At 40.1% G+C, this 14708-nt stretch overlaps 1 protein-coding gene across 6 annotated transcripts in view; it reads right to left on the bottom strand.

Annotated features, from left to right (window-relative positions):
• ELOVL5 (ELOVL fatty acid elongase 5) overlaps positions 1-14708 on the bottom strand; it is an 84893-nt gene that overhangs the window by 57316 nt on the left and 12869 nt on the right. Inside the window, exons 2-3 of one of the 6 annotated variants that reach the window (XM_064597710.1) lie at positions 14006-14113; positions 12755-12931 (exon numbers count right to left, since the gene is read on the bottom strand). The exons of 4 other annotated variants lie outside the window; for them this stretch is intronic. The gene's annotated coding sequence lies outside the window, so the exon portion shown is untranslated. The remainder of the gene's footprint in view (positions 1-12754; positions 12932-14005; positions 14114-14708) is intronic. One more of the 6 variants, XM_045867017.3, reaches the window with a different exon arrangement.

A 14708-nucleotide genomic window follows, 5' to 3' on the forward strand; every position in this document is an offset into this window, starting at 1 on the left:
GTGTGGTAAGGAAATGGTCCAGTTTCATTCTTCTGCATGTGGCTGTCCAATATTCCCAACACCATTTGTTGAAGAGACTCTCTTTTTTCCATTGGACATTCTTTCCTGCTTTGTTGAAGATTAGTTGACCATAGAGTTGAGGGTCCATTTCTGGGCTCTCTATTCTGTTCCATTCATCTGTGTCTGTTTTTGTGCCAGTACCATACTGTCTTGATGATGACAGCTTTGTAATAGAGCTTGAAGCCCTGAATTGTGATGCCATCAGGTTTGCTTTTCTTTTTCAACATTCCTCTGGCTATTTGGGGTCTCTTCTGGTTCCATACAAATTTTAGGATTATTTGTTCCATTTCTTTGAAAAAAATGGATGGTATTTTGATAGGGATTGCACTGAATGTGTAGACTGCTCTAGGTAGCATTGACATCTTCACAATATTTGTTCTTCCAATCCATGAGCATGGAACGTTTTTCCATTTCTTTGTGTCTTTCTCAATTTCTTTTATGAGTATTTTATAGTTTTCTGAGTACAGATTCTTTACCACTTTGGTTAGATTTATTCCTAGGTATCTTATGGTTTTGGGTGCAATTGTAAATGGGATCAACTCCTTAATTTCTCTTTCTTCTGACTTCTTGTTGGTGTATAGGAATGTCACTGATTTCTGTGCATTGATTTTATATCCTGACACTTTACTGAATTCCTGTTATGAGTTCTAGCAGTTTTGGGATGGAGTCTTTTGGGTTTTCCACATAAAGTATCATATCATCTGCAAAGAGTGAGAGTTTGACTTCTTTGCCGATCTAGATGCCTTTTATTTCTTTTTGTTGTCTGATTGCTGTGGCTAGGACTTCTAATACTATGTTGAATAGCAGTGGTGAAAGTGGACATCCCTGCCGTGTTCCTGACCTTAGGGGAGAAGCTCTCAGTTTTTCCCCATTGAGAATGATATTCGCTGTGGGTTTTTCATACATGGCTTTTATGATATTGAGGCATGTACCCGCTATCCCTATACTCTGAAGAGTTTTGATCAAGAAAGGATGCTGTACTTTGTCAAATGCTTTTCCTGCATCTATTGAGAGGATCATATGATTCTTGTTATTTTATTAATGTACTGTATCACACTGATTGATTTGTGGATGTTGAACTAACCTTGCAGCCCAGGAATAAATCCCACTTGGTTGTGGTGAATAATCCTTTTAATGTACTGTTGGATCCTATTGGCTAGTATTTTGGTGAGAATTTTTGCATCCATGTTCATCAGGGATATTGGTCTGTAATTCTCCTTTTTGATGGGGTCTTTGTCTGGTTTTGGGATCAAGGTAATGGCCTCATAAAACAAACCTGGAAGTTTTCCTTCCATTTCTATTTTTTGGAACAGTTTCAGAAGAATAGGTATTAATTCCTCTTTAAATGTTTGGTAGAATTCCCCTGGGAAGCCATCTGGCCCTGGGCTTTTGTTTGTTGGGAGATTTTTGATGACTGCTTCAATTTCCTTAGTGGTTAAAAGTCTGTTCATGTTTTCTATTTCTTCCTGGTTCAGTTCTGGTAGTTGATACATCTCTAGGAATGCATCCATTTCTTCCAGGTTATCTAATTTGCTGGCATAGAGTTGCTCATAATTTGTTCTTATAATTGTTTGTATTTCTTTGGTGTTGGTTGTGATTTCTCCTCTTTCATTCATGATTTTATTTATTTGAGTCCTTTCTCTTTCCCTTTTGATAAGTCTGGCCAGGGGTTTATCAATCTTGTTAATTCTTTCAAAGAACCAGCTCCTAGTTTTGTTGATCTATTTTACTGTTCTTTTGGTTTCTGTTTCATTGATTTCTGCTCTGATCTTCTCCTCCTGGGTTTAGGCTTTATTTGCTGTTCTTTCTCCAGCTCCTTTAGGTGGAGGGTTAGGTTGTGTATTTGAGACCTTGTTTCTTGAGAAAGGCTGGTATTGCTATATACTTTCCTCTTAGCACTGCCTTTGCTGCATCCCAAAGATTTTGAACAGCTGTATTTTCATTTTCATTTGTTTCCATGAATTTTTTAAATTCTTCTTTAACTTCCTGGTTGACCCATTCATTCTTTCCTAGGATGCTCTTTAGCCTCCAGGTATTTGAGTTCTTTCCGACTTTCCCCTTGTGACTGAGTTCTAGTTTCAAAGCATTGTGGTCTGAAAATATGCAGGGAATGATCCCAATCTTTTGGTACCAGTTGAGACCTGATTTGTGACCTAGGATGTGATCTATTCTGGAGAATGTTCCATGGGCGCTAGAGAAGAATGTGTATTCTGTTGCTTTGGGATGGAATGTTCTAAATATATCTGTGAAGTCCATTCGGTCCAGTGTGTCATTTAAAGTCTTTATTTCCTTGTTGATCTTTTGCTTAGATGGTCTGTCCATTTCAGTGAGGGAGGTGTTAAAGTCCCCTACTATTATTGTATTGTTGTCGATGTGTTTGCTTTTGTTATTAATTGGCTTATATAATTGGCTGCTCCCATGTTAGGGGCATAGATATTTACAACTGTTAGATCTTCTTGTTGGACAGATCCTTTAAGTATGATATAGTGTCCTTCCTCATCTCTTATCACAGTCTTTGGTTTAAAATCTAATTTGTCTGATATAAGGGTTGCCACCCCAGCTTTCTTTTGGTGTCCATTAGCATGGTAAATGGATTTCCACCACCTCACTTTCAATCTGGGGGTGTCTTTGGGTCTAAAATGAGTCTCTTGCAGACAGCATATCGATGGGTCTTGTTTTTTTATCCAATCTGATACCCTGCGTCTTTTGATTGAGGCATTTAGCCTATTTACATTCAGGGTAACTACTGAAAGATATGAATTTAGTGCCACTGTATTGCCTGTAAGGTGACTGTTACTGTATATTGTCTCTGTTCCTTTCTGGTCTATGTTACTTTTAGGCTCTCTCTTTGCTTAGAGGACCCCTGTCAATATTTCTTGTAGGGCTGGTTTTGTGTTTGCAAACTCCTTTAGTCTTTGTTTGTCCTGGGAGCTTTTTATCTCTCCTTCTATTTTCAAAGACAGCCTAGCTGGATATAGTATTCTTGGCTGCATATTTTTCTCATTTAGTGCTCTGAATATATCATGCCAGTCCTTTCTGGCCTGCCAGGTCTCTGTGGATAGGTCTGCTGCCAAGTTAATGTTTCTACCATTGTAGGTTACAGATCTCTTGTCCCAAGCTGCTTTCAGGATTTTCTCTTTGTCTCTGAGACTCATAAGTTTTACTATTAGATATTGGGGTGTTGACCTATTTTTATTGATTTTGAGGGGGGTTCTCTGTGCCTCCTGGATTTTGATGCCTGTTTCCTTCCCCAAATTAGGGAAGTTCTCTGCTATAATTTGCTCCAATATACCTTTTGCCCCTCTCTCTCTTTCTTCTTCTGGGATCCCAATTATTCTAATATTGTTTCATCTTATGGTATCACTTATCTCTCGAATTCTGCCCTTGTGATCCAGTAGTTGTTTATCTCTTTTTCTCAGCTTCTTTATTTTCCATCATTTGGTCTTCTATATCATTAATTCTTTCTTCTGCCTCATTTATCCTAGCAGTTAGAGCCTCCATTTTTGATTGCACCTCACTAATAGCCTTTTTTGATTTCGACTTGGTTAGATTTTAGTTCTTTTATTTCTCCAGAAAGGGTTTCTTTAATATCTTTCATGCTTTTTTCAAGCCCAGCTAGTATCTTTAAAATCGTCATTCTGAACTCTAGTTTCGACATCTTACTAATGTCCGTATTGATTAGGTCCCTGGCAGTCGGTACTGCCTCTTGTTCTTTTTTTTTTTTTTAAAGGTTTTATTTATTTATTTGACAGAGAGAGAGATAGCGAGAGCAGGAACACAAGCAGTGGGAGTGGGGGAGGGAGAAGCAGGCTTCCCGCCGAGCAGGGAGCCCGATGCGGGGCTTGATCCCAGGACCCTGGGATCACGACCCAAGCCGAAGGCAGACGCTCAATGACTGAGCCACCCAGGCGCCCTCTTGTTCTTTTTTTTTGAGGTTGATTTTTTCCATCTTGTCATTTTTGGACCGTTTTTTTTTTTTAAGAAACTCAATCTCCTAACCCAACCACAAGGGAACCCTTGTAAAATAGTAAATTTGATTCTAGTAAGATAGGCTCATTGAGCACTTGTCAGACGCTCAATGACTGAGCCACCCAGGCGCCCTCTTGTTCTTTTTTTTGAGGTTGATTTTTTCCATCTTGTCATTTTTGGACCGTTTTTTTTTAAGAAACTCAATCTCCTAACCCAACCACTAGGGAACCCTTGTAAAATAGTAAATTTGATTCTAGTAAGATAGGCTCATAAAACTAGCTTTAAAATAACTAAATGTTTAAAAAAACCCAAGCCCCAAAACACCCCAAATGTTTATGTATTTAACAACTTGAGGTATGAAGACTCTCAGTTGGGTTTTTTTTACCTGTGTACACAACATTTTGCAGAAGATAGGCCATTTTTGCTAATCAGTAGCAGAGTGAGCCAAATTCAGTTTATGTCATTACTAGTTTTGTCAATAAAGTATCATAAAACAGCCTTATTTTTCTAATCCCATGTGGAGACACTGAGTGAGCACTCAGAAAAATATTTTGACTTGCTCACAGAGAAATTTCATATGCATTTCATGGGACACAAATTAGAAACCCCAAAGAGTCTCCTTGCTTGCACTTTTCAGCTCAATCACCACATCCAGAATAAATAAGTGGCATAGGACCCAACAGCTTCAATTTAGAATGAATCAACTCCTACTTGGGTCACAAAAATCCTCATGATGACAAGTGGCACACTATCTAAGAATTAAGTCACAATGAAAGGAAAACTTGATCAGCAAAATGTTGGGCAGGCACTAGGATAAGCTATCCAAGGTCTAATAGGATGAAATGGCATTAACTCTGGCCTAATTTTTCCCAGCATCAAACAAATCTCCCATCATTATAGATTTTAATGCCTCAGTAATGAGTTAAGAGGATTTCATTATGAAACCATAGTATTCTTCCTTTAGAGAGTCCCTGGTTTCAGGATGGTAACATTAAAAACAGAAAACACGACAATGATAATCATAATTGTAACTAACACTGAACACTTAGTACTGCTAAGCAGGATACCATGCACTTCACATGCACCATTTAATCTTCTCATTAACCTTGTAAAGGGTTATTTTTCTCAAGTCACAGGAAAGGAAATGGAGGCTCACATACCAGACGTGCTCTGCACACTACCCCTGAGCCTGTGCCTGCTTTAGGGCCGTCAAACCGTGGCCCTCTGTTTCCACAACTTGAGCTCTTAACTGCCTCTTGTAAGTGACAAAGTTTAACTTTGCTAGGAAATTAAGCAAGTGCATTAAAATAGCAACCCACAAATACCTGTAACACACTGCTGGGTCCTAAGTAATAATGTATTGTGAGGAACAATTTATACCCAAGGCAACCTAACACCAAGACAATGGTGTACAATAGTGTCAGTAAGCAGATGGTTATTACTGATAGCAATGCTTCTGTGACACACATTTGATTTGGGTTTTCTTTCCCATATAAATGAATCATCATAAAGACTTTGTTGTCCTATAGACAGCATAAATGATGTCATATTAACCTCAGGTAGCAGGCCTGCTTAGAAATGACATAAAAGCAAGTAATAATGAAGTGAATAAAGTGAAAACTTCTGGTAAGGGTGTTCTGGAGGATAACATGATAGGGAATGAGGAATGTGTCCATCATGTTTAGCACTTGTCAGTTTTCTAGAGCCAGGATGAATAATGAGCTTTTCCCATATCCCTTTAAAATATGGATGTGCAGGCATATAAAAAGATTATAGATATATCTCATCTCTAGATATTAATTACATAAATTTGTTATTAAAATACATATTAAAAAACATGGATATAAAAAAAACACATGGATATGTACAGTTAAAAGATTTAAAAAGAAAAAGAAAAACCAGGCCTATGGCAGTGAGTTTGAAATAACTAGGTTTTGGCAAGACAAAAAGTTGAGGGATGAGCTATCATAACAACAAACAAAACATCAAAATTTATCTCCAAAGAAAATAAAAAAGAAGTATTAGCTTGGGTGCCTGGGTGGCTCAGTTGGTTAAGCGACTGCCTTCGGCTCAGGTCATGATCCTGGAGTCCTGGGATCGAGTCCCACATCGGGCTCCCTGTTCAGCGGGGAGTCTGCTTCTCCCTCTGACCCTCCCCCTCTCGTGCTCTCTCATTCTCTCTCTCTCAAATAAATAAATAAAATCTTAAAAAAAAAAAAAAAGAAGTATTAGCTTGAGGTTTGACATATGGAAGAACTTCCAGATATGTGCAAACATTAGAAAAGGCCTGCATGAATAAACCCCCACCTCCCTGGGGGTACAAATTAACCTGCATAAATAACCCCCACCCCTCTGGGGGTACAAATTAACCTGAGGCCAAGGACTTTTTTCAGACACCGATAACCCAACTCCACACAGACTGAGAAAAGGTAGGAAAACACTGTGCTAAAGATCACCTAAGTCTCCCGACTTTGCCCCACCCTACAGGCCTACTTTGTAGCATGAAAATCCCATCCCACGGTTAAGTTCTTTCAGGAAGGTCAGTGTACAACTTCTCTTCCAAAATGCCATTTGTTTCCCATTCAATTTACTACTGCCCAACTTTTCACATGTTTAGATGTCCTACCCAAGCACAAAACAATTGATGGAAAGATACAGCAAAGTAGAATCATCTGGGCATTATTCTTCAATCTGAAACAAATTCTAGGCTGCTACCCCTTACACTGTCATAAGCCAAATGTATGATATTTATATCCAAATGCTGGTTTTTTTCCCTTTTAAAGTGCCCATACCTTATCTATCACTCGTGGAAATTTACAAAGATCATAAGCCACGTGTAGATACTTATGCATGCCATCTGTTTCCGGGCACTCTCTTGGATGGAGTGGACCTTAAGAGTCTCTAATTGTCTAATCTAACTGGAATCACATACACGTGAAAAGTTAACACCACAAAAGCACCAGGTAGGAGGAGAGCTAAAGGGGTGAGGGCTACGGTGAGGAAGCAGAGATCTGGGGCTGGGAGGTTTCCCCAGAGCAGTGCCTTGGCCTGACATAAGATTAGTAGGTGTGCATAGGCCAAGGAATGAGGGAAGGGTATTCCAAATATGAAGGCACAGAGAAGTGGGGTGCCATACTCTGGAAGAACTACGATACTGGGTGAGCCTGAGGAACATCTCTAATTTTACCTCTACTATATCAGGCCCATAGCTGACCTGCAGGTGATAACACCACCTTCACTAGAAAATCATGTCAGCAATGAGTTAAAGCACTTTAAAACATGTGAGAGCCCCACAAATATTTGTTAAGTGGATTGCTTCTGAACAGGATGCCGGGGAAGCCTTCACACAAGTGGCATATGACCAGGTTAATAAGGATCCTTATTAAGGATTTTTCAAGGCGGTAGGTAGGTCCAGGAGGCGGAGTGTGGATGGGTATTTCACACTGAAGGCAAAGCACAGAACGAGGCACGGAGGCATGAAAGGACAGACTAGGAAGAAGGCTCAGGGTACCAGAGCACTTCAGTCACCTCCTCACCTGTTGATACCATCCCCCGCGTTCCTTATCAACATCCTCTTCCCATCTGTACGACAAATCCAGACTGAGGACTTCCAGGCATCCACTCCTGTCCCCTCCCATCCATCCCCACACTGCAACAGAGTATTTGTAAGCCACCAAATTTGATCAGGCCACTCCTGCCTGAAGCATCTCAACTGTGCCCTTTGATCTTGGATACAATCTACAGTCCCTCACTTTGCTTAGTGCCCTCTTCATGCACTAGCTCACACCAGCTTCTAGCTCAGCTTCTGCGTCCCCTCCAGTGCTCCACCCCCCAACCATACCCGCTTCCTTCCCCCTTCCCCACTGCAACCTTTACTCTGGCAGATCCTATGCATGGAAGCACCCTCGTCCACCTGTCCCACTTCCTGCTTCTCTTTATTTATGCCGCAACCCTCCTAGAACAGATTGGTCACTCCAGAGAAATCTCCCCTGACTCCTCCCCTTAAAGCCCAAGTCTAGGTTAGGACTTTCAGTTTACTTTCCAATCACACCCCAAACACCATTTAACAGTTAGTATGTAAGTCCTTGAGGGCTGTGCCTAGCCTGGTACACCAGGTACCATCAGCTCAGTGCGCGGCACACAGGAGGTGTGTGGAACAGGTGGTATGCTGGGTTGTGAGGCTGGACAGCAGACTGGGGACAAGATGGGGAAAACTTTGGAAGCCAGTAAGTCCTTAGAACTTTATTCTGGAGACAATCAGGAGAAGACAGCTGAGCCCTGCGGTGGCCTTGCTTGTCAACACCGCTGGACTCCATCACTAATCTCAGCACCAACCAGAATGGCTGACTCAACTTCAAAGAAGCAGAAAGAAACTCCACATCTGCTTCCCACCTCCCCCTGCTTCCACCTGAGTGAGCAGGTCCTCAGAGCAGCAATGCTGCATCATTACCCAGCAGGCCACAATTACAGAGCCTTCCACCTCACTTGCCTCCTTAGAAACTTGGGTCTGCCCACCTGCTCACTGCAGCGAGCAGTTCTGGGTGACACTGACTTATGACCATAAGAGATTACCCCCACTTTAGATGGGCTCCTGTTTCCACATCTATTCTCTAACTTGGGACCTCAAATTTACCCCACTTTGAAAGAGGACATTCCTCCCCCTCTTTAAAGCAAGTTCCTTCCCACCCACTCCCCCTCCCCATTCCCCCCACGGCAGTCATTTTGCTTCTGGTGATGACCACCACCAGATTCAGACCTCTGATCCGCCCCCCTGCCCCCAGCTCTGGCCCCTGGGAGTGCACTTCCCTGCTCAGAATGGACATCACAGTCAGCCATTCCATAAATACTCTTGATGCTGTGTCCACCTCTGTGGAACCTTAATCCTAGGGAACTCCAACTGGAGGAACTGTTGATTTTGCTGAGACTCGAAATGTCAAGATGAATTCCTAAAAACTCCCTCTCCTTAAGTCATGTCACTTTTTACATGCTACTACCTGGATGAACCTCGAAAACATTATGCTAAATGAAACAGGCCAGATACAAAAGGTTACATATGTTGTATAATTCTACTTATATGAAATATGCAGAACAGGCAAATGCATCAAGATAGAAAGATTAGTGGTGGCCTAGAGGCTGTGGGGGCAGGGGGAAAAGAGTGACCCCTAATGGGCCAGGGTCTCCTTAGGGGGCGACAACAATGTTCTGGAATTAGAAGTGATGGGAGCACAACATTGTGGTTGAACTAAACGCCACCGAATTGTCCACTTTAAAATGGGTAATACTATGTGGTTTTCACTTCAAAAAAAAAATTCAAATGCTTAAAAAAAAAAATCATTCTTTTCCCTTCAAATTCACAAAAAGTAGCTTTCCATCTTCCCACCTGCACTCTGGATCCTTTCCTGCCGCTTTCAAGAATTTATTTAACTCCAATTTTCTTTTACCTTCAATTTCCTCTGTCTATAAGATTCTTTTTTCTGCTGACAAATCTGTTCAAGTCTCCCCAACCTAAAAATCCTTCCCTTAACCTTGTTTTCTTCTTAAATCTCATCTAGAAGCAACTCAAAATCTCATAAAAAGCAGCCAGTATCAACAGCCTCCATTTCTTCAGCTCCAACATTCCCTCTAGTTCCCTCCCCAGTGATAAGGCAGTCTACAGACAGTGAAATCTACCTGCTACAACACTTCTAAAACTGACAAAATACACCAAAAAACTCCTAAAAATGAATGGAAGAGACTGCAAGAAACTGAGGTCAAGAAAGAGCCAGGCATGAGTCATTAAAAAGAAGCTGCCAGACACCCTTGGAGCTGCACTGCCCAATAAGAGGGACATGAGCCCCATGTAGCTATTTAAAAGTAAATTAATTAAAATTAAACTAAAAACTCAGCTCCTCAGTTGCACTAGTGATATTTCAAGTGCTGAATAACTGCCTGTGGCTACTACTGACTATTATATTGGACAGTGCAAAATATACCTCCTGGAAAAATCTTGGTATGTAGAAATAGTGCTGTTCACTATGTACCTGATGTAGAGATCACAGAACCAGAGGCTATGAACATTTTGAAAGAATCCTCTAGAGTAAAATCAAGGAGAGGTGCATGCAGTGCTTACTAAACGCCAACTAGAGTTCTACGTCATCAGACATTACAAAAAAAAGGTCAGAAGAACCTTTCTTTGACACATGAAATTACAAAGGTTAAATGGAGTAAACAGAACAAGATGGAGAAGTGGGACAGGATGCAACAAATTTTTATTAAAGCAAAAGCATTGTCCAAAATCAACAGTTAAAGAAAAAGTCAAATAGGCAAATAATATCAAATAGGCATGAACAAAAAAATAAATCAGCTATTTTAAAAACTATTCCAAAAAACAGTCAATTTAAAGGCCCAAATATTAATGTATAAATAGCAAACAGAATGGGACAAATAAAAAAATAAAATGAACATCTAAAAAGCTATTTATGCAATTGAGACCTTAGTTTCTTAATTTAGTCCTTTCTGCTTTGGATTTTAAAAAAACTGACCACTACAGTCTTCCATGAGCATCCACACAAGCAACCAGTATTGTCAGAAGGCATGGATTTACTTCTAAATATTATCCTAAATAGGGTACCCCACACATTTATTTGATAAAATGACCTAAACCAGCCTACCTAATGATGTTCAAATATGAAGGTGACATTCAGGAGGTAATAGCTGCTGAAATAAGAAAAGAAGAAAAAAAAAGATGTTTTCATAGCTAAGTAGAAAGGCAGTCCTTATTTTAAAATTAAATAAATAGGATCTGATTAGAACAGGTTTCTCAAAGTATAGGCCAGACACCCCTGAGGGTCCTTGGGCCCTTTTTCAGGGGTTCCACAGGACCCAAACTATTTGTGCTATATTATTAAGAGATTATGTGTTTAATCTCATCTCTCTCATCATTGTAAAGTGTCTTAGAGACTACATGATGTGTGATATGCCAAAACATTGAATGCAGAAGCAGATTAAAGAACCCAGATGTCTTTCATTAAGCCAGATGCATAATATGTTGGTAAAAATGTCAAAACAATGCCTACTTGCACTAATTTTTTTGTTTTGGAAAATATAGGTTATTTATGTTATCATGTAATGGACTCATTATTATTTTTAGATGTATTACCATTTAAATTATTTAAAAATAATTTAAAAATAATTTCTAATAGAGTAAATACCAAGATATAACCCACATAAATGAAAGCTCTCTGAAGTTCTTAATTTTTAAAAGTTGTAGGTCCTAAGACCAAAGGTTTTGAGAGCTGATGTATTAACAATTGTGTATAGAATCTTTCCCTCTCTACAAGGTTTTACTACTAAAAAGATATTATAAATTTAGCTTCCCAATTTAACAGTGAATATCCCAAATATACTTCAAAAAGAATGTCTTTATACTTTAGTGGGAGTTAAATTTCACTTGGAGTACAGAGTTTAAAAACTGCACCCTCAAATACTTGAAGCTCATTTAAATGTAGTCATTCTGAAAGCAAGCTAACGATAATGAATGAAACATAATAAATATATTTTAAAGTACCCCATGAGATTAGAGGCTCTTAACTATAGGAAACAAACTAAGGGTTGCTGGAGGGGAGGTTGGGGGGGGGTTGGGTAACTGGGAGATGGACATTAAGGAGGGCACATCATGTAGTGAGCACTGGGTGTTATATAAGGCTGATGAATCACTGACCTCTACCTCTGAAACCAATAATACGCTATATGTTAATTAATTAAATTTAAATTAAAAAAAATAAAGTACCCCATGAGATAATTAAGTTCTTACTGATTCCTCACCAGCTCATCAAGTTATATATAGTATGGTATGATGAGAAACTCAACACCAATCAGACAGGATGAGCTGATTTTCACATTACTATGTGGGCATAAAAACTCTGAAAGTTTCTTTAGTCAAAGAATGATACTGACTCCCCCTCCAAATGAGGCTACTCCTCGTGGACGCTCTAACTCACCAAAAACTAAAATTTAAAGTCATAACTAACAAGAGCTGCAAGTTTCCTGTGGCTCAATCACATTAGGCAGCTCTGCAAGGAGAATATGTCCATTCATCAACCACGACACAAAAGCTGAAGTACTTATATATTCTTTTTATAGAAAGAGAAAAGGCTAGCTTAGAATGAAAGTCAAAAATTCATTTTCCTGACTTCAATTTGCCACAACAAAACACCTTGTAAAAAACCACACTTTCCATTTGTCTGCTGTCACTTCAGTTGTCAATTTTCACCAGGTCCTCGTTAGACTCATTTTGCAATTCAGTTCAAGTTAGCATCATGCAGGTTTTTCAAAACTTCAAAATGCAGCCTCCTCAGACAGAAAGCTTCCCCCCGACAGGCTGCAGCATGGTCACTATCTACTCCCAGCATCACCAGCTGGGCTGTGTGCTCACCTCCTTTCTTCCTCTAAATGAGGTGTCAGGTGCAGGTATGGCCCTGACATTGTACAGAAATATTCTAATTACCAGAAGGAAAGCAGAGTCCCAGCTGAAGGAAGAAAAAGCAGGTCAGCAGAGAGAGACAAAGAATGGATATGAACAAAAGAGGGAGAAAACTGCATGACACTCCCTTCTCCTCCAAAATAAGAATCTAAGAGTGACATTTCACCTCTCCAAGCATGACTTCTTTCACTGTTTGAAGCGTATTTGTTTGGAACAGAGCAGTGTCAGTGAGAGAACAAATCTTGTGTGAAGCTTAACACTTACTTGCTCAAAGGTACATTACCTACTCCCATCTGTTAGGAAGAAACTCCATACTTTTCATCCAGAGCTCAGAGCATTCACCTTTAGGTCATAGCCACAGAGCAGGTATTTTTGTAAGTTTCTCTCCACAAAATGTTTCCTCTATTTGCTTTCTTAGTTTGGACAATGTTACAGAGGTGCCTATAAGCCAAGCAGACTTGTTTCACTAGGGGAAACAAGAATTCAATTCAAAGAAAAAGTTGACTTGTTAATGGCACCGAACGAGACCAACACTTTCTCCTTCCTCTCCTTTTCAACAGGGCTTCAAACCATCTTGCACTCCGTTTCCGCTTTCTGGATGTTTGGGGGGGCTTTGTCTTATAGGGATACCGATTAATGTAAATGACAACCTACAATTTAGGACACATAAATCTTAATCAAAGGGCAAAGGGAAGGGAGAACAGAAAGTTTAGTTGGTCTAGCCAGAATAAATGAGATTTGTTTCACTCTTATGTCCTTTTTTGAAACTTTTTTCTTTTTTAGATTTTATCTATTTATTTGACACAGAGAGAGAGAGAGCACAAGCAGGGGGAACAACTGAGGCAGAGGGAGAAGCGGACTCCCTGCTGAGTAGGGAGCCCAACACAGGGCCCATCCCAGGACCCCTGGATCATGACCTGAGCCGAAGGCAGACCCCTAACCGACTGGCAACCGAGGCACCCCGTATTTCCTTTTTTGAAGAATTAAATATAAGTAACTCAATGAAATCAAAGTGATTTCATGTGGTTTATGGAAGTCATTATTAGTCATACCTCCTATCTTCAGAGGCTTTAAAAAAATTTAATTATATTTAGTACAGTCTTTACTGAAACATCTTCCTTTTCTTCTTTTAAGCTCCAATTACATGGTGCAAATGCCACCAAGTAAAGGGCAGTGATCAAACAAATAAAACAGCATCAACAGGCAGTTGATGGGAAGGGAAGGCAAGAAAAAAAATCTGTCATCTCAATACGTTCTACAGTTGCCCTGAAATAGTTTCTCTCCCATTTCTCAGGAAACAGGCTGTAATTTCAATCCCTACAACCAAGCTCATTATGAAGAACAAAGGAATTTGGAAACCAAGAACTTTCAGGATGTAACCACGCCTAAAATAGGTGTATACATAGTTCAACAGCAAATTGATACTTCTAAAACAGCTATGGAAGTGATACAGCAAGAAGCATCCATGTCTCTTTGTCCAGCACAAGCCAAGCTTTGCTTAGGGTTCCATCCTACCTGACTCAGTAAGGGAGATCTCACAGTTTCAGGACCTGGAAATAGGACCCCAAGTGACCAGCACGGTGACAGACCAACCTGAACCAGAGAGGCTTCTGGGAAGGTGACCTGCAGCACAGAACATAAAATATGCAAGACAGGGTCACAGAAGTATGTTATTTTTATTTTACTTAAATGTATTGGTTATTTATTTAGTATTAATTGCCTTTATTAAAAAGTTTGGTATATAGAATCCGAATGGCAGCAGAAATAATTTTGGTAAAGCACTAGGAAAAACTTAATTTTAAGGAATATAACATAACTGGATTTTTTTTACAAGGGTTGCTGAGTCTCTACGCTGGAGAAATTTAAAGAAACAGTACAGATAAAAATCATGACCAGTGACACCCAATCCTGCATCCCAATCCTAGACATCGAGGGCCAGTTTGCATCTGCTCTCTCTCCACCTCCACACATGTAAAGCTCCTGAACCTCAAACTCAGTAAGCCAGAAACTGAATTCATCATACTTCTCTTACAATCTTCTCTTCCTTCTGATCCCCATATTTCTGTTACCAGCTCTATAACCTTCCCTGGAGTCTAGCCCCGAGAAAGTACACTCCATCCCTCACCCACCCTGGATACCTGGCCACCCAGGCCTCTGGTCTTGTAGAAGTTCTGCAATTTCAGCCTCCCCTCCCCCAACCCCCTCCCCTTCCAGGCTC

Source organism: Mirounga angustirostris, unplaced genomic scaffold, assembly GCF_029215605.1.
Source record: "Mirounga angustirostris isolate CCGP_5_RB_7025 unplaced genomic scaffold, mMirAng1.0.hap1 SCAF_8, whole genome shotgun sequence".
NCBI classification, from domain to species: domain Eukaryota; kingdom Metazoa; phylum Chordata; class Mammalia; order Carnivora; family Phocidae; genus Mirounga; species Mirounga angustirostris.